The sequence below is a fragment of the Triturus cristatus genome, chromosome 12, assembly GCF_964204655.1.
Source record: "Triturus cristatus chromosome 12, aTriCri1.1, whole genome shotgun sequence".
NCBI lineage: Eukaryota > Metazoa > Chordata > Amphibia > Caudata > Salamandridae > Triturus > Triturus cristatus.
Window position 1 is genome coordinate 723,871,535 of NC_140595.1, and position 23,431 is coordinate 723,894,965.

A 23,431-nucleotide genomic window follows, 5' to 3' on the forward strand; every position below is an offset into this window, starting at 1 on the left:
GTAGTGCTGGATCTAGGATCCAACACTGACCTAGAAAAAGTAACCATAACCCCACTTACCTGCTAAGTGAATTTCCTTCCATAGGATAACATTGGTAATTTGATCAGCAAAAGTTTCTAAGTGTCAACTTTTAAAATAGCAAAATATTGCTTAAAAATCACAACAGTAACTAAAACGAATTTACTCACTTGTTTCCAAGAACTGTCCCAGGACTGAATCTAGGATCCAGTCCTGGATTTAGAAAAGTATTCCTGAAAGTAATTAATTGCATATAACTTAAAATTCCCATTGAGCTCAATGTATTATTGTGATTCAAATTGTGTTGCCTATTGTAATAAACTGTAACTATGACCTGCAAAAGTCAATTGCCTATTGCAAAGTATTTAACTAAAGCATCTCACTCTGAGAAAGTATATTTTGATACCTATTGTTGGTTCTCAAATAAAACAACAATATCTTTTTTATGCAAACCAATGGCCTAGTGTTCAGTTCTTGAGTGTGTGAGACCATTTGCTGACTGAGTGTGTACAACAAATGTTTTACACTGTACTCTGATACTGCCTTACTGCTCGGCAAGCTACCACTTTAGAGAGTAAGGTTATATCTAACTTTAGCCTCTGCCAAACCTCTGGGGACTGGGCACTCTGTGCACAGTGTACCTATTTGGGAACAGTATATACAGAGCCACTTTCTCACAGTAGTGATAAAGTGATTAGAGTCCTACGGCCAACATAAAGATACAGCAAAACGTGAGGTGAAAAGCAAAAAGGTTGCTGGTAGGCCACCTTAAGGATGCCAGGTCTAACAAAAACTGAACTAAGGATAACATGAGTAAAACATCAGGTTTCTCTACTGCATTTGGTGAGACAAGTGGGCCTTCTTTTATCTTCCATTCAAGCAATCTTTGACAGACCCCTTTATTATAGAGCTTTTCAAGGATTAAAGATAAGGCACTTACAAAGGAGTCCCAAATACTCAGAGATGGTTGACTTCTGTAATATGGGTCGTAGACTAAAAGCAGCGCAAAAACAGAGTGCAACAGGGTCCAAAAAACTTGAGTGCCACAAGAGAGTTTGAATGCAAGCGTATCCTTTTACAGATCCAGAGATATACTCATGCAATTTTTATTTTTAGGACAGAACGTGCATGATGAAAAAAACATTGTTTTTAAAAAGCGCATTGCAGAATATTAGTACTTTGATGTGGGAAAACTTTCAAACAAAATATTTGTAGGCAGCTTACAGCAAGCTGTTGTGGCCGAGAGGTTAAGGCGATGGACTAGAAATCCATTGAGGTATCCCCGTGCAGGTTCGAATCCTGCCAACAACGAGAATCTTTTTATTATCGGCTACAATTTCAGAAGCTAACCTTTAGTATTTCTTCCATTTCAGTTTTATAAATTGGTGGCTTATTTTTGTGTCACTATTGCCTCTGCACATATTTGTTATCGCTACCTCTTTCATGTCTTTGCTACACCTCATTCCTACTTTAGCACTGGTGTAAACACTTCAAATTATTATACCGTTGCTCTCTCATTCATACCTGCGCATGCACTTGAAAGTTACTTTACCAATAAAAGACGCAAAGAGAGAAATAGAACAAAAGTGCTGGCTGGATTGGCAAACACACTTCATAAAACTGCATTTTCTTTTTTATTCTCCCCCGTGTTACATGCTTAACCTCCCCATGTGTAATTTCTCTTAACCTGCTGTCCCAGGAAGAGAATTCATCTACAGGCTCTTTCTGTGTTTTTTTCCCTAGTCTGTCTTTCCCATTTCTTAGCTGTGTAACTGTTCCTTTACGCGCTCTATTTAAACGCCATCAATCTCATTTGAGCTCCTTGCTCCCGCTTCTGTTTTCTCCACCTCTCATACTGCCAGTTCTCTCTTTCTCTGTGATTGGTGGCTACTTTCCTGAGCTTCCGAAGCCACGTGGTTCCTGCCTCTTGTTGTCAGACTTGAATTGGAAAAGGAACCATATTAACAAGCCTTTACCACTCACACACGGTGGAAGTTTATACTTTAATTCAGTGAGCTAAGAAAAGCGTGTTGTGGGTCCCCTACGAGCCATGGTGCTTGCTTCATCATGATTTGGCACCAGTCATTAGCCGCAGCTCTGCTAATGAGCCACTGAGGTCAGTTTCAATATTTACTCAAAAACATAACCATGCAGCCCTCCCCTCAACTGTGTATTATCTTGCTTTTCTGCTGTTCGTGTGATTAGCTGGGAGGAGCTCACGGCGACATCCTCCCTATAAAAGTGTAGATGGATCACTCTCTAACTCTTTCTTGCTTCACATACAAATGGCTTGAAAGGTGCAGGGAAGATGCAGGTCTAATAGACAGAATAGAAGGTCTGTGCCAGGTGGGTTTCTCTGCATTGGTGTCCCATCACAGGTCCACAAGTGTATTGTGTGATCTTTGACTCCTGGCATTTCACAAGCAGGCGGCCAGGAAACGGTTTCAGCCTATCAACCACTGAGGAGACGCAGCCTCTGAATGAGGAATGAGGAAGCAATGAATACATCCAGCCTATCACATGAACAGCCCTGAGTGTTCCGAATTATAAATTCTCCATGTCACTGCATGTCGTTGAGCCCAAGTAGCTCGCCGTGATCGTATAGTGGTTAGTACTCTGCGTTGTGGCCGCAGCAACCTCGGTTCGAATCCGAGTCACGGCATTGTGGTTGGCAATGTCACGGCAGTTGGGTGTTAATTTTACAGAATTAGCAAATGTACCAGTGGTTTTTGTAAAATGTCTATTAAAAACAGATCCTTTCAAATATTTAAACCATCTAACAACAAATGATTTAAACTCGCATGATTATAAGCTGTAGCTATAATGTATTTACTTACATAAATTATCGTTCTTGAACCTATTGGGGGTGAAGGGGGAGCGGAGCTCACCCCCCAGGTGCAGTTGAGTGACCTGTGTTGTGGCTCTCTAGAGGGAAGGCACAAATTTTGCTGTCACCCAGCCCAATCCAGACGTGTATTGGGGCCAGGTTTCAGGCAAATAGAGCAGTAAGTGCAGAGAAATGTTCACTCTCTAAAAGTGGCATTTCTAAAATAGTAAAGTTAAATCCAACCTCACCAGTAAGTAGGATTTTCAATAAATAAATAAAGCTACTCCTCTCCGATATGGAATTACCAAATAAAAAGTATAGGGGAATACACAGAGCTAACCTATGAGAGGGGTAGACCTCACAGTAGTGAAAAATGAAATAGACTGTTTGGTACTTACAGGACACGCGAACCACCAAAGTACATATCTTATTTTTTACTTACATAGCATCATGCACCTAGGACTACCTAGGGCCTACCTTAGGTGTAAATTATATGTAATAAAAGGGGAGTTTAAGGCTTGGCAAGTAGGCTGGGACTCCCCTGGGAGACCCCTGAGTCTATGCCCAGAACCATAACTCTGCCAGTCGAGTACTTACCTAAAAGCCGATAACTCACTTTTCTTCCATAGGCTAACATTGAGTGGTTTCACTTGGAAATTCTTCTAAGTGGTGTGGAGTTTTGGAACTTTAAAATATTCATCTAAAATCAGCCGAACAACGAATTCTGATTTACTCACCTGTTATCAGGAGAGACCTCAGTGCTGCATCTTGGAGCTCAGTACTGACCCTGAAAAGTAATTTTAACCGTACTTACCAGTAACTCGAATTTCCTTCCATGGGATATCATTGCCTGCTTTTCGCTGAAAATTTTCTAAGTGTCGATTTTTGAAACTTACAAATATTCTTTAAAAATCGTACCAACTGTGAAAACGTAATTGTTTACCTGTTTTAGATAGATGTCCCAGTACTGAGCCTAGGAGCCCAGCACTGGATTACAAAAGTAACGAGAACGTACTTTACCCGTAACTTGAATTTTCTTCCATAGGAAACCATTGACTGTTTTTCTGTGAAATTTCTTCTAAGTGTCGATTTTGCAAACATGTAAATATTCCTTAAAAATCGCCTGTATAACTTAAACGTAGTTTCTCAACTGCTTACAGGTGGTACAGTAGTGCTGGATCTAGGATCCAACACTGACCTAGAAAAAGTAACCATAACCCCACTTACCTGCTAAGTGAATTTCCTTCCATAGGATAACATTGGTAATTTGATCAGCAAAAGTTTCTAAGTGTCAACTTTTAAAATAGCAAAATATTGCTTAAAAATCACAACAGTAACTAAAATGAATTTACTCACTTGTTTCCAAGAACTGTCCCAGGACTGAATCTAGGATCCAGTCCTGGATTTAGAAAAGTATTCCTGAAAGTAATTAATTGCATATAACTTAAAATTCCCATTGAGCTCAATGTATTATTGTGATTCAAATTGTGTTGCCTATTGTAATAAACTGTAACTATGACCTGCAAAAGTCAATTGCCTATTGCAAAGTATTTAACTAAAGCATCTCACTCTGAGAAAGTATATTTTGATACCTATTGTTGGTTCTCAAGTAAAACAACAATATCTTTTTTATGCAAACCAATGGCCTAGTGTTCAGTTCTTGAGTGTGTGAGACCATTTGCTGACTGAGTGTGTACAACAAATGTTTTACACTGTACTCTGATACTGCCTTACTGCTCGGCAAGCTACCACTTTAGAGAGTAAGGTTATATCTAACTTTAGCCTCTGCCAAACCTCTGGGGACTGGGGACTCTGTGCACACTGTACCTATTTGGGAACAGTATATACAGAGCCACTTTCTCACAGTAGTGATAAAGTGATTAGAGTCCTACGGCCAACATAAAGATACAGCAAAACGTGAGGTGAAAAGCAAAAAGGTTGCTGGTAGGCCACCTTAAGGATCCCAGGTCTAACAAAAACTGAACTAAGGATAACATGAGTAAAACATCAGGTTTCTCTACTGCATTTGGTGAGACAAGTGGGCCTTCTTTTATCTTCCATTCAAGCAATCTTTGACAGACCCCTTTATTATAGAGCTTTTCAAGGATTAAAGATAAGGCACTTACAAAGGAGTCCCAAATACTCAGAGATGGTTGACTTCTGTAATATGGGTCGTAGACTAAAAGCAGCGCAAAAACAGAGTGCAACAGGTTCCAAAAAACTTGAGTGCCACAAGAGAGTTTGAATGCAAGCGTATCCTTTTACAGATCCAGAGATATACTCATGCAATTTTTATTTTTAGGACAGAACGTGCATGATGAAAAAAACATTGTTTTTAAAAAGCGCATTGCAGAATATTAGTACTTTGATGTGGGAAAACTTCAAAACTTTCAAACAAAATATTTGTAGGCAGCTTACAGCAAGTTGTTGTGGCCGAGTGGGTAAGGCGATGGACTAGAAATCCATTGGGGTATCCCCGCGCAGGTTCGAATCCTGCCAACAACGAGAATCTTTTTATTATCGGCTACAATTTCAGAAGTTAACCTTTAGTATTTCTTCCATTTCAGTTTTATAAATAGGTGGCTTATTTTTGTGTCACTATTGCCTCTCCACATATTTGTTATCGCTACCTCTTTCATGTCTTTGCTACACCTCATTCCTACTTTAGCACTGGTGTAAACGCTTCAAATTATTATACCGTTGCTCTCTCATTCATACCTGCGCATGCACTTGAAAGTTACTTTACCAATAAAAGACGCAAAGAGAGAAATAGAACAAAAGTGCTGGCTGGATCGGCAAACACTTCATAAAACTGCATTTTCTTTTTTATTCTCCCCCGTGTTACATGCTTAACCTCCCCATGTGTAATTTCTCTTAACCTGCTGTCCCAGGAAGAGAATTCATCTACAGGCTCTTTCTGTGTTTTTTTCCCTAGTCTGTCTTTCCCATTTCTTAGCTGTGTAACTGTTCCTTTACGCGCTCTATTTAAACGCCATCAATCTCATTTGAGCTCCTTGCTCCCGCTTCTGTTTTCTCCACCTCTCATACTGCCAGTTCTCTCTTTCTCTGTGATTGGTGGCTACTTTCCTGAGCTTCCGAAGCCACGTGGTTCCTGCCTCTTGTTGTCAGACTTGAATTGGAAAAGGAACCATATTAACAAGCCTTTACCACTCACACACGGCGGAAGTTTATACTTTAATTCAGTGAGCTAAGAAAAGCGTGTTGTGGGTCCCCTACGAGCCATGGTGCTTGCTTCATCATGATTTGGCACCAGTCATTAGCCGCAGCTCTGCTAATGAGCCACTGAGGTCAGTTTCAATATTTACTCAAAAACATAACCATGCAGCCCTCCCCTCAACTGTGTATTATCTTGCTTTTCTGCTGTTCGTGTGATTAGCTGGGAGGAGCTCACGGCGACATCCTCCCTATAAAAGTGTAGATGGATCACTCTCTAACTCTTTCTTGCTTCACATACAAATGGCTTGAAAGGTGCAGGGAAGATGCAGGTCTAATAGACAGAATAGAAGGTCTGTGCCAGGTGGGTTTCTCTGCATTGGTGTCCCATCACAGGTCCGCAAGTGTATTGTGTGATCTTTGACTCCTGGCATTTCACAAGCAGGCGGCCAGGAAACGGTTTCAGCCTATCAACCACTGAGGAGACGCAGCCTCTGAATTAGGAATGAGGAAGCAATGAATACATCCAGCCTATCACAGGAACAGCCCTGAGTGTTCCGAATTATAAATTCTCCATGTCACTGTATGTCGTTGAGCCCAAGTAGCTCGCCGTGATCGTATAGTGGTTAGTACTCTGCGTTGTGGCCGCAGCAACCTCAGTTCGAATCCGAGTCACGGCATTGTGGTTGGCAATGTCACGGCAGTTGGGTGTTAATTTTACAGAATTAGCAAATGTACCAGTGGTTTTTGTAAAATGTCTATTAAAAACAGATCCTTTCAAATATTTAAACCATCTAACAACAAATGATTTAAACTCGCATGATTATAAGCTGTAGCTATAATGTATTTACTTACATAAATTATCGTTCTTGAACCTATTGGGGGTGAAGGGAGAGCGGAGCTCACCCCCCAGGTGCAGTTGAGTGACCTGTGTTGTGGCTCTCTAGAGGGAAGGCACAAATTTTGCTGTCACCCAGCCCAATCCAGACGTGTATTGGGGCCAGGTTTCAGGCAAATATAGCAGTAAGTGCAGAGAAATGTTCACTCTCTAAAAGTGGCATTTCTAAAATAGTAAAGTTAAATCCAAACTCACCAGTAAGTAGGATTTTCAATAAATAAATAAAGCTACTCCTCTCCGATATGGAATTACCAAATAAAAAGTATAGGGGAATACACAGAGCTAACCTATGAGAGGGGTAGACCTCACAGTAGTGAAAAATGAAATAGACTGTTTGGTACTTACAGGACACGTGAACCACCAAAGTACATATCTTATTTTTTACTTACATAGCATCATGCACCTAGGACTACCTAGGGCCTACCTTAGGCGTAAATTATATGTAATAAAAGGGGAGTTTAAGGCTTGGCAAGTAGGCTGGGACTCCCCTGGGAGACCCCTGAGTCTATGCCCAGAACCATAACTCTGCCAGTCGAGTACTTACCTAAAAGCCGATAACTCACTTTTCTTCCATATGCTAACATTGAGTGGTTTCACTTGGAAATTCTTCTAAGTGGTGTGGAGTTTTGGAACTTTAAAATATTCATCTAAAATCAGCCGAACAACGAATTCTGATTTACTCACCTGTTATCAGGAGAGACCTCAGTGCTGCATCTTGGAGCTCAGTACTGACCCTGAAAAGTAATTTTAACCGTACTTACCAGTAACTCGAATTTCCTTCCATGGGATATCATTGCCTGCTTTTCGCTGAAAATTTTCTAAGTGTCGATTTTTGAAACTTACAAATATTCTTTAAAAATCGTACCAACTGTGAAAACGTAATTGTTTACCTGTTTTAGATAGATGTCCCAGTACTGAGCCTAGGAGCCCAGCACTGGATTACAAAAGTAACGAGAACGAACTTTACCCGTAACTTGAATTTTCTTCCATAGGAAACCATTGACTGTTTTTCTGTGAAATTTCTTCTAAGTGTCGATTTTGCAAACATGTAAATATTCCTTAAAAATCGCCTGTATAACTTAAACGTAGTTTCTCAACTGCTTACAGGTGGTACAGTAGTGCTGGATCTAGGATCCAACACTGACCTAGAAAAAGTAACCATAACCCCACTTACCTGCTAAGTGAATTTCCTTCCATAGGATAACATTGGTAATTTGATCAGCAAAAGTTTCTAAGTGTCAACTTTTAAAATAGCAAAATATTGCTTAAAAATCACAACAGTAACTAAAACAAATTTACTCACTTGTTTCCAAGAACTGTCCCAGGACTGAATCTAGGATCCAGTCCTGGATTTAGAAAAGTATTCCTGAAAGTAATTAATTGCATATAACTTAAAATTCCCATTGAGCTCAATGTATTATTGTGATTCAAATTGTGTTGCCTATTGTAATAAACTGTAACTATGACCTGCAAAAGTCAATTGCCTATTGCAAAGTATTTAACTAAAGCATCTCACTCTGAGAAAGTATATTTTGATACCTATTGTTGGTTCTCAAGTAAAACAACAATATCTTTTTTATGCAAACCAATGGCCTAGTGTTCAGTTCTTGAGTGTGTGAGACCATTTGCTGACTGAGTGTGTACAACAAATGTTTTACACTGTACTCTGATACTGCCTTACTGCTCGGCAAGCTACCACTTTAGAGAGTAAGGTTATATCTAACTTTAGCCTCTGCCAAACCTCTGGGGACTGGGGACTCTGTGCACACTGTACCTATTTGGGAACAGTATATACAGAGCCACTTTCTCACAGTAGTGATAAAGTGATTAGAGTCCTACGGCCAACATAAAGATACAGCAAAACGTGAGGTGAAAAGCAAAAAGGTTGCTGGTAGGCCACCTTAAGGATGCCAGGTCTAACAAAAACTGAACTAAGGATAACATGAGTAAAACATCAGGTTTCTCTACTGCATTTGGTGAGACAAGTGGGCCTTCTTTTATCTTCCATTCAAGCAATCTTTGACAGACCCCTTTATTATAGAGCTTTTCAAGGATTAAATATAAGGCACTTACAAAGGAGTCCCAAATACTCAGAGATGGTTGACTTCTGTAATATGGGTCGTAGACTAAAAGCAGCGCAAAAACAGAGTGCAACAGGGTCCAAAAAACTTGAGTGCCACAAGAGAGTTTGAATGCAAGCGTATCCTTTTACAGATCCAGAGATATACTCATGCAATTTTTATTTTTAGGACAGAACGTGCATGATGAAAAAAACATTGTTTTTAAAAAGCGCATTGCAGAATATTAGTACTTTGATGTGGGAAAACTTCAAAACTTTCAAACAAAATATTTGTAGGCAGCTTACAGCAAGTTGTTGTGGCCGAGTGGTTAAGGCGATGGACTAGAAATCCATTGGGGTATCCCCGCGCAGGTTCGAATCCTGCCAACAACGAGAATCTTTTTATTATCGGCTACAATTTCAGAAGTTAACCTTTAGTATTTCTTCCATTTCAGTTTTATAAATAGGTGGCTTATTTTTGTGTCACTATTGCCTCTCCACATATTTGTTATCGCTACCTCTTTCATGTCTTTGCTACACCTCATTCCTACTTTAGCACTGGTGTAAACGCTTCAAATTATTATACCGTTGCTCTCTCATTCATACCTGCGCATGCACTTGAAAGTTACTTTACCAATAAAAGACGCAAAGAGAGAAATAGAACAAAAGTGCTGGCTGGATTGGCAAACACACTTCATAAAACTGCATTTTCTTTTTTATTCTCCCCCGTGTTACATGCTTAACCTCCCCATGTGTAATTTCTCTTAACCTGCTGTCCCAGGAAGAGAATTCATCTACAGGCTCTTTCTGTGTTTTTTTCCCTAGTCTGTCTTTCCCATTTCTTAGCTGTGTAACTGTTCCTTTACGCGCTCTATTTAAACGCCATCAATCTCATTTGAGCTCCTTGCTCCCGCTTCTGTTTTCTCCACCTCTCATACTGCCAGTTCTCTCTTTCTCTGTGATTGGTGGCTACTTTCCTGAGCTTCCGAAGCCACGTGGTTCCTGCCTCTTGTTGTCAGACTTGAATTGGAAAAGGAACCATATTAACAAGCCTTTACCACTCACACACGGCGGAAGTTTATACTTTAATTCAGTGAGCTAAGAAAAGCGTGTTGTGGGTCCCCTACGAGCCATGGTGCTTGCTTCATCATGATTTGGCACCAGTCATTAGCCGCAGCTCTGCTAATGAGCCACTGAGGTCAGTTTCAATATTTACTCAAAAACATAACCATGCAGCCCTCCCCTCAACTGTGTATTATCTTGCTTTTCTGCTGTTCGTGTGATTAGCTGGGAGGAGCTCACGGCGACATCCTCCCTATAAAAGTGTAGATGGATCACTCTCTAACTCTTTCTTGCTTCACATACAAATGGCTTGAAAGGTGCAGGGAAGATGCAGGTCTAATAGACAGAATAGAAGGTCTGTGCCAGGTGGGTTTCTCTGCATTGGTGTCCCATCACAGGTCCGCAAGTGTATTGTGTGATCTTTGACTCCTGGCATTTCACAAGCAGGCGGCCAGGAAACGGTTTCAGCCTATCAACCACTGAGGAGACGCAGCCTCTGAATGAGGAATGAGGAAGCAATGAATACATCCAGCCTATCACAGGAACAGCCCTGAGTGTTCCGAATTATAAATTCTCCATGTCACTGTATGTGGTTGAGCCCAAGTAGCTCGCCGTGATCGTATAGTGGTTAGTACTCTGCGTTGTGGCCGCAGCAACCTCAGTTCGAATCCGAGTCACGGCATTGTGGTTGGCAATGTCACGGCAGTTGGGTGTTAATTTTACAGAATTAGCAAATGTACCAGTGGTTTTTGTAAAATGTCTATTAAAAACAGATCCTTTCAAATATTTAAACCATCTAACAACAAATGATTTAAACTCGCATGATTATAAGCTGTAGCTATAATGTATTTACTTACATAAATTATCGTTCTTGAACCTATTGGGGGTGAAGGGAGAGCGGAGCTCACCCCCCAGGTGCAGTTGAGTGACCTGTGTTGTGGCTCTCTAGAGGGAAGGCACAAATTTTGCTGTCACCCAGCCCAATCCAGACGTGTATTGGGGCCAGGTTTCAGGCAAATATAGCAGTAAGTGCAGAGAAATGTTCACTCTCTAAAAGTGGCATTTCTAAAATAGTAAAGTTAAATCCAAACTCACCAGTAAGTAGGATTTTCAATAAATAAATGAAGCTACTCCTCTCCGATATGGAATTACCAAATAAAAAGTATAGGGGAATACACAGAGCTAACCTATGAGAGGGGTAGACCTCACAGTAGTGAAAAATGAAATAGACTGTTTGGTACTTACAGGACACGCGAACCACCAAAGTACATATCTTATTTTTTACTTACATAGCATCATGCACCTAGGACTACCTAGGGCCTACCTTAGGTGTAAATTATATGTAATAAAAGGGGAGTTTAAGGCTTGGCAAGTAGGCTGGGACTCCCCTGGGAGACCCCTGAGTCTATGCCCAGAACCATAACTCTGCCAGTCGAGTACTTACCTAAAAGCCGATAACTCACTTTTCTTCCATAGGCTAACATTGAGTGGTTTCACTTGGAAATTCTTCTAAGTGGTGTGGAGTTTTGGAACTTTAAAATATTCATCTAAAATCAGCCGAACAACGAATTCTGATTTACTCACCTGTTATCAGGAGGGACCTCAGTGCTGCATCTTGGAGCTCAGTACTGACCCTGAAAAGTAATTTTAACCGTACTTACCAGTAACTCGAATTTCCTTCCATGGGATATCATTGCCTGCTTTTTGCTGAAAATTTTCTAAGTGTCGATTTTTGAAACTTACAAATATTCTTTAAAAATCGTACCAACTGTGAAAACGTAATTGTTTACCTGTTTTAGATAGATGTCCCAGTACTGAGCCTAGGAGCCCAGCACTGGATTACAAAAGTAACGAGAACGTACTTTACCCGTAACTTGAATTTTCTTCCATAGGAAACCATTGACTGTTTTTCTGTGAAATTTCTTCTAAGTGTCGATTTTGCAAACATGTAAATATTCCTTAAAAATCGCCTGTATAACTTAAACGTAGTTTCTCAACTGCTTACAGGTGGTACAGTAGTGCTGGATCTAGGATCCAACACTGACCTAGAAAAAGTAACCATAACCCCACTTACCTGCTAAGTGAATTTCCTTCCATAGGATAACATTGGTAATTTGATCAGCAAAAGTTTCTAAGTGTCAACTTTTAAAATAGCAAAATATTGCTTAAAAATCACAACAGTAACTAAAACGAATTTACTCACTTGTTTCCAAGAACTGTCCCAGGACTGAATCTAGGATCCAGTCCTGGATTTAGAAAAGTATTCCTGAAAGTAATTAATTGCATATAACTTAAAATTCCCATTGAGCTCAATGTATTATTGTGATTCAAATTGTGTTGCCTATTGTAATAAACTGTAACTATGACCTGCAAAAGTCAATTGCCTATTGCAAAGTATTTAACTAAAGCATCTCACTCTGAGAAAGTATATTTTGATACCTATTGTTGGTTCTCAAGTAAAACAACAATATCTTTTTTATGCAAACCAATGGCCTAGTGTTCAGTTCTTGAGTGTGTGAGACCATTTGCTGACTGAGTGTGTACAACAAATGTTTTACACTGTACTCTGATACTGCCTTACTGCTCGGCAAGCTACCACTTTAGAGAGTAAGGTTATATCTAACTTTAGCCTCTGCCAAACCTCTGGGGACTGGGGACTCTGTGCACACTGTACCTATTTGGGAACAGTATATACAGAGCCACTTTCTCACAGTAGTGATAAAGTGATTAGAGTCCTACGGCCAACATAAAGATACAGCAAAACGTGAGGTGAAAAGCAAAAAGGTTGCTGGTAGGCCACCTTAAGGATCCCAGGTCTAACAAAAACTGAACTAAGGATAACATGAGTAAAACATCAGGTTTCTCTACTGCATTTGGTGAGACAAGTGGGCCTTCTTTTATCTTCCATTCAAGCAATCTTTGACAGACCCCTTTATTATAGAGCTTTTCAAGGATTAAAGATAAGGCACTTACAAAGGAGTCCCAAATACTCAGAGATGGTTGACTTCTGTAATATGGGTCGTAGACTAAAAGCAGCGCAAAAACAGAGTGCAACAGGTTCCAAAAAACTTGAGTGCCACAAGAGAGTTTGAATGCAAGCGTATCCTTTTACAGATCCAGAGATATACTCATGCAATTTTTATTTTTAGGACAGAACGTGCATGATGAAAAAAACATTGTTTTTAAAAAGCGCATTGCAGAATATTAGTACTTTGATGTGGGAAAACTTCAAAACTTTCAAACAAAATATTTGTAGGCAGCTTACAGCAAGTTGTTGTGGCCGAGTGGGTAAGGCGATGGACTAGAAATCCATTGGGGTATCCCCGCGCAGGTTCGAATCCTGCCAACAACGAGAATCTTTTTATTATCGGCTACAATTTCAGAAGTTAACCTTTAGTATTTCTTCCATTTCAGTTTTATAAATAGGTGGCTTATTTTTGTGTCACTATTGCCTCTCCACATATTTGTTATCGCTACCTCTTTCATGTCTTTGCTACACCTCATTCCTACTTTAGCACTGGTGTAAACGCTTCAAATTATTATACCGTTGCTCTCTCATTCATACCTGCGCATGCACTTGAAAGTTACTTTACCAATAAAAGACGCAAAGAGAGAAATAGAACAAAAGTGCTGGCTGGATTGGCAAACACTTCATAAAACTGCATTTTCTTTTTTATTCTCCCCCGTGTTACATGCTTAACCTCCCCATGTGTAATTTCTCTTAACCTGCTGTCCCAGGAAGAGAATTCATCTACAGGCTCTTTCTGTGTTTTTTTCCCTAGTCTGTCTTTCCCATTTCTTAGCTGTGTAACTGTTCCTTTACGCGCTCTATTTAAACGCCATCAATCTCATTTGAGCTCCTTGCTCCCGCTTCTGTTTTCTCCACCTCTCATACTGCCAGTTCTCTCTTTCTCTGTGATTGGTGGCTACTTTCCTGAGCTTCCGAAGCCACGTGGTTCCTGCCTCTTGTTGTCAGACTTGAATTGGAAAAGGAACCATATTAACAAGCCTTTACCACTCACACACGGCGGAAGTTTATACTTTAATTCAGTGAGCTAAGAAAAGCGTGTTGTGGGTCCCCTACGAGCCATGGTGCTTGCTTCATCATGATTTGGCACCAGTCATTAGCCGCAGCTCTGCTAATGAGCCACTGAGGTCAGTTTCAATATTTACTCAAAAACATAACCATGCAGCCCTCCCCTCAACTGTGTATTATCTTGCTTTTCTGCTGTTCGTGTGATTAGCTGGGAGGAGCTCACGGCGACATCCTCCCTATAAAAGTGTAGATGGATCACTCTCTAACTCTTTCTTGCTTCACATACAAATGGCTTGAAAGGTGCAGGGAAGATGCAGGTCTAATAGACAGAATAGAAGGTCTGTGCCAGGTGGGTTTCTCTGCATTGGTGTCCCATCACAGGTCCGCAAGTGTATTGTGTGATCTTTGACTCCTGGCATTTCACAAGCAGGCGGCCAGGAAACGGTTTCAGCCTATCAACCACTGAGGAGACGCAGCCTCTGAATGAGGAATGAGGAAGCAATGAATACATCCAGCCTATCACAGGAACAGCCCTGAGTGTTACGAATTATAAATTCTCCATGTCACTGTATGTCGTTGAGCCCAAGTAGCTCGCCGTGATCGTATAGTGGTTAGTACTCTGCGTTGTGGCCGCAGCAACCTCAGTTCGAATCCGAGTCACGGCATTGTGGTTGGCAATGTCACGGCAGTTGGGTGTTAATTTTACAGAATTAGCAAATGTACCAGTGGTTTTTGTAAAATGTCTATTAAAAACAGATCCTTTCAAATATTTAAACCATCTAACAACAAATGATTTAAACTCGCATGATTATAAGCTGTAGCTATAATGTATTTACTTACATAAATTATCGTTCTTGAACCTATTGGGGGTGAAGGGAGAGCGGAGCTCACCCCCCAGGTGCAGTTGAGTGACCTGTGTTGTGGCTCTCTAGAGGGAAGGCACAAATTTTGCTGTCACCCAGCCCAATCCAGACGTGTATTGGGGCCAGGTTTCAGGCAAATATAGCAGTAAGTGCAGAGAAATGTTCACTCTCTAAAAGTGGCATTTCTAAAATAGTAAAGTTAAATCCAAACTCACCAGTAAGTAGGATTTTCAATAAATAAATAAAGCTACTCCTCTCCGATATGGAATTACCAAATAAAAAGTATAGGGGAATACACAGAGCTAACCTATGAGAGGGGTAGACCTCACAGTAGTGAAAAATGAAATAGACTGTTTGGTACTTACAGGACACGCGAACCACCAAAGTACATATCTTATTTTTTACTTACATAGCATCATGCACCTAGGACTACCTAGGGCCTACCTTAGGCGTAAATTATATGTAATAAAAGGGGAGTTTAAGGCTTGGCAAGTAGGCTGGGACTCCCCTGGGAGACCCCTGAGTCTATGCCCAGAACCATAACTCTGCCAGTCGAGTACTTACCTAAAAGCCGATAACTCACTTTTCTTCCATATGCTAACATTGAGTGGTTTCACTTGGAAATTCTTCTAAGTGGTGTGGAGTTTTGGAACTTTAAAATATTCATCTAAAATCAGCCGAACAACGAATTCTGATTTACTCACCTGTTATCAGGAGAGACCTCAGTGCTGCATCTTGGAGCTCAGTACTGACCCTGAAAAGTAATTTTAACCGTACTTACCAGTAACTCGAATTTCCTTCCATGGGATATCATTGCCTGCTTTTCGCTGAAAATTTTCTAAGTGTCGATTTTTGAAACTTACAAATATTCTTTAAAAATCGTACCAACTGTGAAAACGTAATTGTTTACCTGTTTTAGATAGATGTCCCAGTACTGAGCCTAGGAGCCCAGCACTGGATTACAAAAGTAACGAGAACGAACTTTACCCGTAACTTGAATTTTCTTCCATAGGAAACCATTGACTGTTTTTCTGTGAAATTTCTTCTAAGTGTCGATTTTGCAAACATGTAAATATTCCTTAAAAATCGCCTGTATAACTTAAACGTAGTTTCTCAACTGCTTACAGGTGGTACAGTAGTGCTGGATCTAGGATCCAACACTGACCTAGAAAAAGTAACCATAACCCCACTTACCTGCTAAGTGAATTTCCTTCCATAGGATAACATTGGTAATTTGATCAGCAAAAGTTTCTAAGTGACAACTTTTAAAATAGCAAAATATTGCTTAAAAATCACAACAGTAACTAAAACAAATTTACTCACTTGTTTCCAAGAACTGTCCCAGGACTGAATCTAGGATCCAGTCCTGGATTTAGAAAAGTATTCCTGAAAGTAATTAATTGCATATAACTTAAAATTCCCATTGAGCTCAATGTATTATTGTGATTCAAATTGTGTTGCCTATTGTAATAAACTGTAACTATGACCTGCAAAAGTCAATTGCCTATTGCAAAGTATTTAACTAAAGCATCTCACTCTGAGAAAGTATATTTTGATACCTATTGTTGGTTCTCAAGTAAAACAACAATATCTTTTTTATGCAAACCAATGGCCTAGTGTTCAGTTCTTGAGTGTGTGAGACCATTTGCTGACTGAGTGTGTACAACAAATGTTTTACACTGTACTCTGATACTGCCTTACTGCTCGGCAAGCTACCACTTTAGAGAGTAAGGTTATATCTAACTTTAGCCTCTGCCAAACCTCTGGGGACTGGGGACTCTGTGCACACTGTACCTATTTGGGAACAGTATATACAGAGCCACTTTCTCACAGTAGTGATAAAGTGATTAGAGTCCTACGGCCAACATAAAGATACAGCAAAACGTGAGGTGAAAAGCAAAAAGGTTGCTGGTAGGCCACCTTAAGGATGCCAGGTCTAACAAAAACTGAACTAAGGATAACATGAGTAAAACATCAGGTTTCTCTACTGCATTTGGTGAGACAAGTGGGCCTTCTTTTATCTTCCATTCAAGCAATCTTTGACAGACCCCTTTATTATAGAGCTTTTCAAGGATTAAATATAAGGCACTTACAAAGGAGTCCCAAATACTCAGAGATGGTTGACTTCTGTAATATGGGTCGTAGACTAAAAGCAGCGCAAAAACAGAGTGCAACAGGGTCCAAAAAACTTGAGTGCCACAAGAGAGTTTGAATGCAAGCGTATCCTTTTACAGATCCAGAGATATACTCATGCAATTTTTATTTTTAGGACAGAACGTGCATGATGAAAAAAACATTGTTTTTAAAAAGCGCATTGCAGAATATTAGTACTTTGATGTGGGAAAACTTCAAAACTTTCAAACAAAATATTTGTAGGCAGCTTACAGCAAGTTGTTGTGGCCGAGTGGTTAAGGCGATGGACTAGAAATCCATTGGGGTATCCCCGCGCAGGTTCGAATCCTGCCAACAACGAGAATCTTTTTATTATCGGCTACAATTTCAGAAGTTAACCTTTAGTATTTCTTCCATTTCAGTTTTATAAATAGGTGGCTTATTTTTGTGTCACTATTGCCTCTCCGCATATTTGTTATCGCTACCTCTTTCATGTCTTTGCTACACCTCATTCCTACTTTAGCACTGGTGTAAACGCTTCAAATTATTATACCGTTGCTCTCTCATTCATACCTGCGCATGCACTTGAAAGTTACTTTACCAATAAAAGACGCAAAGAGAGAAATAGAACAAAAGTGCTGGCTGGATTGGCAAACACACTTCATAAAACTGCATTTTCTTTTTTATTCTCCCCCGTGTTACATGCTTAACCTCCCCATGTGTAATTTCTCTTAACCTGCTGTCCCAGGAAGAGAATTCATCTACAGGCTCTTTCTGTGTTTTTTTCCCTAGTCTGTCTTTCCCATTTCTTAGCTGTGTAACTGTTCCTTTACGCGCTCTATTTAAACGCCATCAATCTCATTTGAGCTCCTTGCTCCCGCTTCTGTTTTCTCCACCTCTCATACTGCCAGTTCTCTCTTTCTCTGTGATTGGTGGCTACTTTCCTGAGCTTCCGAAGCCACGTGGTTCCTGCCTCTTGTTGTCAGACTTGAATTGGAAAAGGAACCATATTAACAAGCCTTTACCACTCACACACGGCGGAAGTTTATACTTTAATTCAGTGAGCTAAGAAAAGCGTGTTGTGGGTCCCCTACGAGCCATGGTGCTTGCTTCATCATGATTTGGCACCAGTCATTAGCCGCAGCTCTGCTAATGAGCCACTGAGGTCAGTTTCAATATTTACTCAAAAACATAACCATGCAGCCCTCCCCTCAACTGTGTATTATCTTGCTTTTCTGCTGTTCGTGTGATTAGCTGGGAGGAGCTCACGGCGACATCCTCCCTATAAAAGTGTAGATGGATCACTCTCTAACTCTTTCTTGCTTCACATACAAATGGCTTGAAAGGTGCAGGGAAGATGCAGGTCTAATAGACAGAATAGAAGGTCTGTGCCAGGTGGGTTTCTCTGCATTGGTGTCCCATCACAGGTCCGCAAGTGTATTGTGTGATCTTTGACTCCTGGCATTTCACAAGCAGGCGGCCAGGAAACGGTTTCAGCCTATCAACCACTGAGGAGACGCAGCCTCTGAATGAGGAATGAGGAAGCAATGAATACATCCAGCCTATCACAGGAACAGCCCTGAGTGTTCCGAATTATAAATTCTCCATGTCACTGTATGTGGTTGAGCCCAAGTAGCTCGCCGTGATCGTATAGTGGTTAGTACTCTGCGTTGTGGCCGCAGCAACCTCAGTTCGAATCCGAGTCACGGCATTGTGGTTGGCAATGTCACGGCAGTTGGGTGTTAATTTTACAGAATTAGCAAATGTACCAGTGGTTTTTGTAAAATGTCTATTAAAAACAGATCCTTTCAAATATTTAAACCATCTAACAACAAATGATTTAAACTCGCATGATTATAAGCTGTAGCTATAATGTATTTACTTACATAAATTATCGTTCTTGAACCTATTGGGGGTGAAGGGAGAGCGGAGCTCACCCCCCAGGTGCAGTTGAGTGACCTGTGTTGTGGCTCTCTAGAGGGAAGGCACAAATTTTGCTGTCACCCAGCCCAATCCAGACGTGTATTGGGGCCAGGTTTCAGGCAAATATAGCAGTAAGTGCAGAGAAATGTTCACTCTCTAAAAGTGGCATTTCTAAAATAGTAAAGTTAAATCCAAACTCACCAGTAAGTAGGATTTTCAATAAATAAATGAAGCTACTCCTCTCCGATATGGAATTACCAAATAAAAAGTATAGGGGAATACACAGAGCTAACCTATGAGAGGGGTAGACCTCACAGTAGTGAAAAATGAAATAGACTGTTTGGTACTTACAGGACACGCGAACCACCAAAGTACATATCTTATTTTTTACTTACATAGCATCATGCACCTAGGACTACCTAGGGCCTACCTTAGGTGTAAATTATATGTAATAAAAGGGGAGTTTAAGGCTTGGCAAGTAGGCTGGGACTCCCCTGGGAGACCCCTGAGTCTATGCCCAGAACCATAACTCTGCCAGTCGAGTACTTACCTAAAAGCCGATAACTCACTTTTCTTCCATAGGCTAACGTTGAGTGGTTTCACTTGGAAATTCTTCTAAGTGGTGTGGAGTTTTGGAACTTTAAAATATTCATCTAAAATCAGCCGAACAACGAATTCTGATTTACTCACCTGTTATCAGGAGAGACCTCAGTGCTGCATCTTGGAGCTCAGTACTGACCCTGAAAAGTAATTTTAACCGTACTTACCAGTAACTCGAATTTCCTTCCATGGGATATCATTGCCTGCTTTTTGCTGAAAATTTTCTAAGTGTCGATTTTTGAAACTTACAAATATTCTTTAAAAATCGTACCAACTGTGAAAACGTAATTGTTTACCTGTTTTAGATAGATGTCCCAGTACTGAGCCTAGGAGCCCAGCACTGGATTACAAAAGTAACGAGAACGTACTTTACCCGTAACTTGAATTTTCTTCCATAGGAAACCATTGACTGTTTTTCTGTGAAATTTCTTCTAAGTGTCGATTTTGCAAACATGTAAATATTCCTTAAAAATCGCCTGTATAACTTAAACGTAGTTTCTCAACTGCTTACAGGTGGTACAGTAGTGCTGGATCTAGGATCCAACACTGACCTAGAAAAAGTAACCATAACCCCACTTACCTGCTAAGTGAATTTCCTTCCATAGGATAACATTGGTAATTTGATCAGCAAAAGTTTCTAAGTGTCAACTTTTAAAATAGCAAAATATTGCTTAAAAATCACAACAGTAACTAAAACGAATTTACTCACTTGTTTCCAAGAACTGTCCCAGGACTGAATCTAGGATCCAGTCCTGAATTTAGAAAAGTATTCCTGAAAGTAATTAATTGCATATAACTTAAAATTCCCATTGAGCTCAATGTATTATTGTGATTCAAATTGTGTTGCCTATTGTAATAAACTGTAACTATGACCTGCAAAAGTCAATTGCCTATTGCAAAGTATTTATCTAAAGCACCTCACTCTGAGAAAGTATATTTTGATACCTATTGTTGGTTCTCAAATAAAACAACAATATCTTTTTTATGCAAACCAATGGCCTAGTGTTCAGTTCTTGAGTGTGTGAGACCATTTGCTGACTGAGTGTGTACAACAAATGTTTTACACTGTACTCTGATACTGCCTTACTGCTCGGCAAGCTACCACTTTAGAGAGTAAGGTTATATCTAACTTTAGCCTCTGCCAAACCTCTGGGGACTGGGGACTCTGTGCACACTGTACCTATTTGGGAACAGTATATACAGAGCCACTTTCTCACAGTAGTGATAAAGTGATTAGAGTCCTACGGCCAACATAAAGATACAGCAAAACGTGAGGTGAAAAGCAAAAAGGTTGCTGGTAGGCCACCTTAAGGATGCCAGGTCTAACAAAAACTGAACTAAGGATAACATGAGTAAAACATCAGGTTTCTCTACTGCATTTGGTGAGACAAGTGGGCCTTCTTTTATCTTCCATTCAAGCAATCTTTGACAGACCCCTTTATTATAGAGCTTTTCAAGGATTAAAGATAAGGCACTTACAAAGGAGTCCCAAATACTCAGAGATGGTTGACTTCTGTAATATGGGTCGTCGACTAAAAGCAGCGCAAAAACAGAGTGCAACGGGGTCCAAAAAACTTGAGTGCCACAAGAGAGTTTGAATGCAAGCGTATCCTTTTACAGATCCAGAGATATACTCATGCAATTTTTATTTTTAGGACAGAACGTGCATGATGAAAAAAACATTGTTTTTAAAAAGCGCATTGCAGAATATTAGTACTTTGATGTGGGAAAACTTCAAAACTTTCAAACAAAATATTTGTATGCAGCTTACAGCAAGTTGTTGTGGCCGAGTGGGTAAGGCGATGGACTAGAAATCCATTGGGGTATCCCCGCGCAGGTTCGAATCCTGCCAACAACGAGAATCTTTTTATTATCGGCTACAATTTCAGAAGTTAACCTTTAGTATTTCTTCCATTTCAGTTTTATAAATAGGTGGCTTATTTTTGTGTCACTATTGCCTCTCCACATATTTGTTATCGCTACCTCTTTCATGTCTTTGCTACACCTCATTCCTACTTTAGCACTGGTGTAAACGCTTCAAATTATTATACCGTTGCTCTCTCATTCATACCTGCGCATGCACTTGAAAGTTACTTTACCAATAAAAGACGCAAAGAGAGAAATAGAACAAAAGTGCTGGCTGGATTGGCAAACACACTTCATAAAACTGCATTTTCTTTTTTATTCTCCCTCGTGTTACATGCTTAACCTCCCCATGTGTAATTTCTCTTAACCTGCTGTCCCAGGAAGAGAATTCATCTACAGGCTCTTTCTGTGTTTTTTTCCCTAGTCTGTCTTTCCCATTTCTTAGCTGTGTAACTGTTCCTTTATGCGCTCTATTTAAACGCCATCAATCTCATTTGAGCTCCTTGCTCCCGCTTCTGTTTTCTCCACCTCTCATACTGCCAGTTCTCTCTTTCTCTGTGATTGGTGGCTACTTTCCTGAGCTTCCGAAGCCACGTGGTTCCTGCCCCTTGTTGTCAGACTTGAATTGGAAAAGGAACCATATTAACAAGCCTTTACCACTCACACACGGCGGAAGTTTATACTTTAATTCAGTGAGCTAAGAAAAGCGTGTTGTGGGTCCCCTACGAGCCATGGTGCTTGCTCCATCATGATTTGGCACCAGTCATTAGCCGCAGCTCTGCTAATGAGCCACTGAGGTCAGTTTCAATATTTACTCAAAAACATAACCATGCAGCCCTCCCCTCAACTGTGTATTATCTTGGTTTTCTGCTGTTCGTGTGATTAGCTGGGAGGAGCTCACGGCGACATCCTCCCTATAAAAGTGTAGATGGATCACTCTCTAACTCTTTCTTGCTTCACATACAAATGGCTTGAAAGGTGCAGGGAAGATGCAGGTCTAATAGACAGAATAGAAGGTCTGTGCCAGGTGGGTTTCTCTGCATTGGTGTCCCATCACAGGTCCGCAAGTGTATTGTGTGATCTTTGACTCCTGGCATTTCACAAGCAGGCGGCCAGGAAACGGTTTCAGCCTATCAACCACTGAGGAGACGCAGCCTCTGAATGAGGAATGAGGAAGCAATGAATACATCCAGCCTATCACAGGAACAGCCCTGAGTGTTCCGAATTATAAATTCTCCATGTCACTGTATGTCGTTGAGCCCAAGTAGCTCGCCGTGATCGTATAGTGGTTAGTACTCTACGTTGTGGCCGCAGCAACCTCGGTTCGAATCCGAGTCACGGCATTGTGGTTGGCAATGTCACGGCAGTTGGGTGTTAATTTTACAGAATTAGCAAATGTACCAGTGGTTTTTGTAAAATGTCTATTAAAAACAGATCCTTTCAAATATTTAAACCATCTAACAACAAATGATTTAAACTCGCATGATTATAAGCTGTAGCTATAATGTATTTACTTACATAAATTATCGTTCTTGAACCTATTGGGGGTGAAGGGAGAGCGGAGCTCACCCCCCAGGTGCAGTTGAGTGACCTGTGTTGTGGCTCTCTAGAGGGAAGGCACAAATTTTGCTGTCACCCAGCCCAATCCAGACGTGTATTGGGGCCAGGTTTCAGGCAAATAGAGCAGTAAGTGCAGAGAAATGTTCACTCTCTAAAAGTGGCATTTCTAAAATAGTAAAGTTAAATCCAACCTCACCAGTAAGTAGGATTTTCAATAAATAAATAAAGCTACTCCTCTCCGATATGGAATTACCAAATAAAAAGTATAGGGGAATACACAGAGCTAACCTATGAGAGGGGTAGACCTCACAGTAGTGAAAAATGAAATAGACTGTTTGCTACTTACAGGACACGCGAACCACCAAAGTACATATCTTATTTTTTACTTACATAGCATCATGCACCTAGGACTACCTAGGGCCTACCTTAGGTG

General features: G+C 40.4%; 7 non-coding genes across 7 annotated transcripts; all 7 read left to right on the forward strand.

Annotated features, from left to right (window-relative positions):
- The first annotated feature begins 1,247 nt into the window (after window positions 1-1,247).
- On the forward strand, window positions 1,248-1,329 carry TRNAS-AGA (transfer RNA serine (anticodon AGA)). Its single transcript has one exon. It is a non-coding gene; the product is annotated as a tRNA-Ser (tRNA).
- Window positions 1,330-2,608: 1,279 nt separating this feature from the next.
- TRNAH-GUG (transfer RNA histidin (anticodon GUG)) lies at window positions 2,609-2,680 on the forward strand. Its single transcript has one exon. It is a non-coding gene; the product is annotated as a tRNA-His (tRNA).
- A 2,588-nt stretch (window positions 2,681-5,268) lies between these two features.
- Window positions 5,269-5,350, forward strand: TRNAS-AGA (transfer RNA serine (anticodon AGA)). Its single transcript has one exon. It is a non-coding gene; the product is annotated as a tRNA-Ser (tRNA).
- Window positions 5,351-9,287: 3,937 nt separating this feature from the next.
- Window positions 9,288-9,369, forward strand: TRNAS-AGA (transfer RNA serine (anticodon AGA)). The gene has a single exon. It is a non-coding gene; the product is annotated as a tRNA-Ser (tRNA).
- A 3,939-nt stretch (window positions 9,370-13,308) lies between these two features.
- On the forward strand, window positions 13,309-13,390 carry TRNAS-AGA (transfer RNA serine (anticodon AGA)). The gene has a single exon. It is a non-coding gene; the product is annotated as a tRNA-Ser (tRNA).
- Window positions 13,391-17,327: 3,937 nt separating this feature from the next.
- On the forward strand, window positions 17,328-17,409 carry TRNAS-AGA (transfer RNA serine (anticodon AGA)). Its single transcript has one exon. It is a non-coding gene; the product is annotated as a tRNA-Ser (tRNA).
- A 3,939-nt stretch (window positions 17,410-21,348) lies between these two features.
- On the forward strand, window positions 21,349-21,430 carry TRNAS-AGA (transfer RNA serine (anticodon AGA)). The gene has a single exon. It is a non-coding gene; the product is annotated as a tRNA-Ser (tRNA).
- Window positions 21,431-23,431: the final 2,001 nt, after the last annotated feature.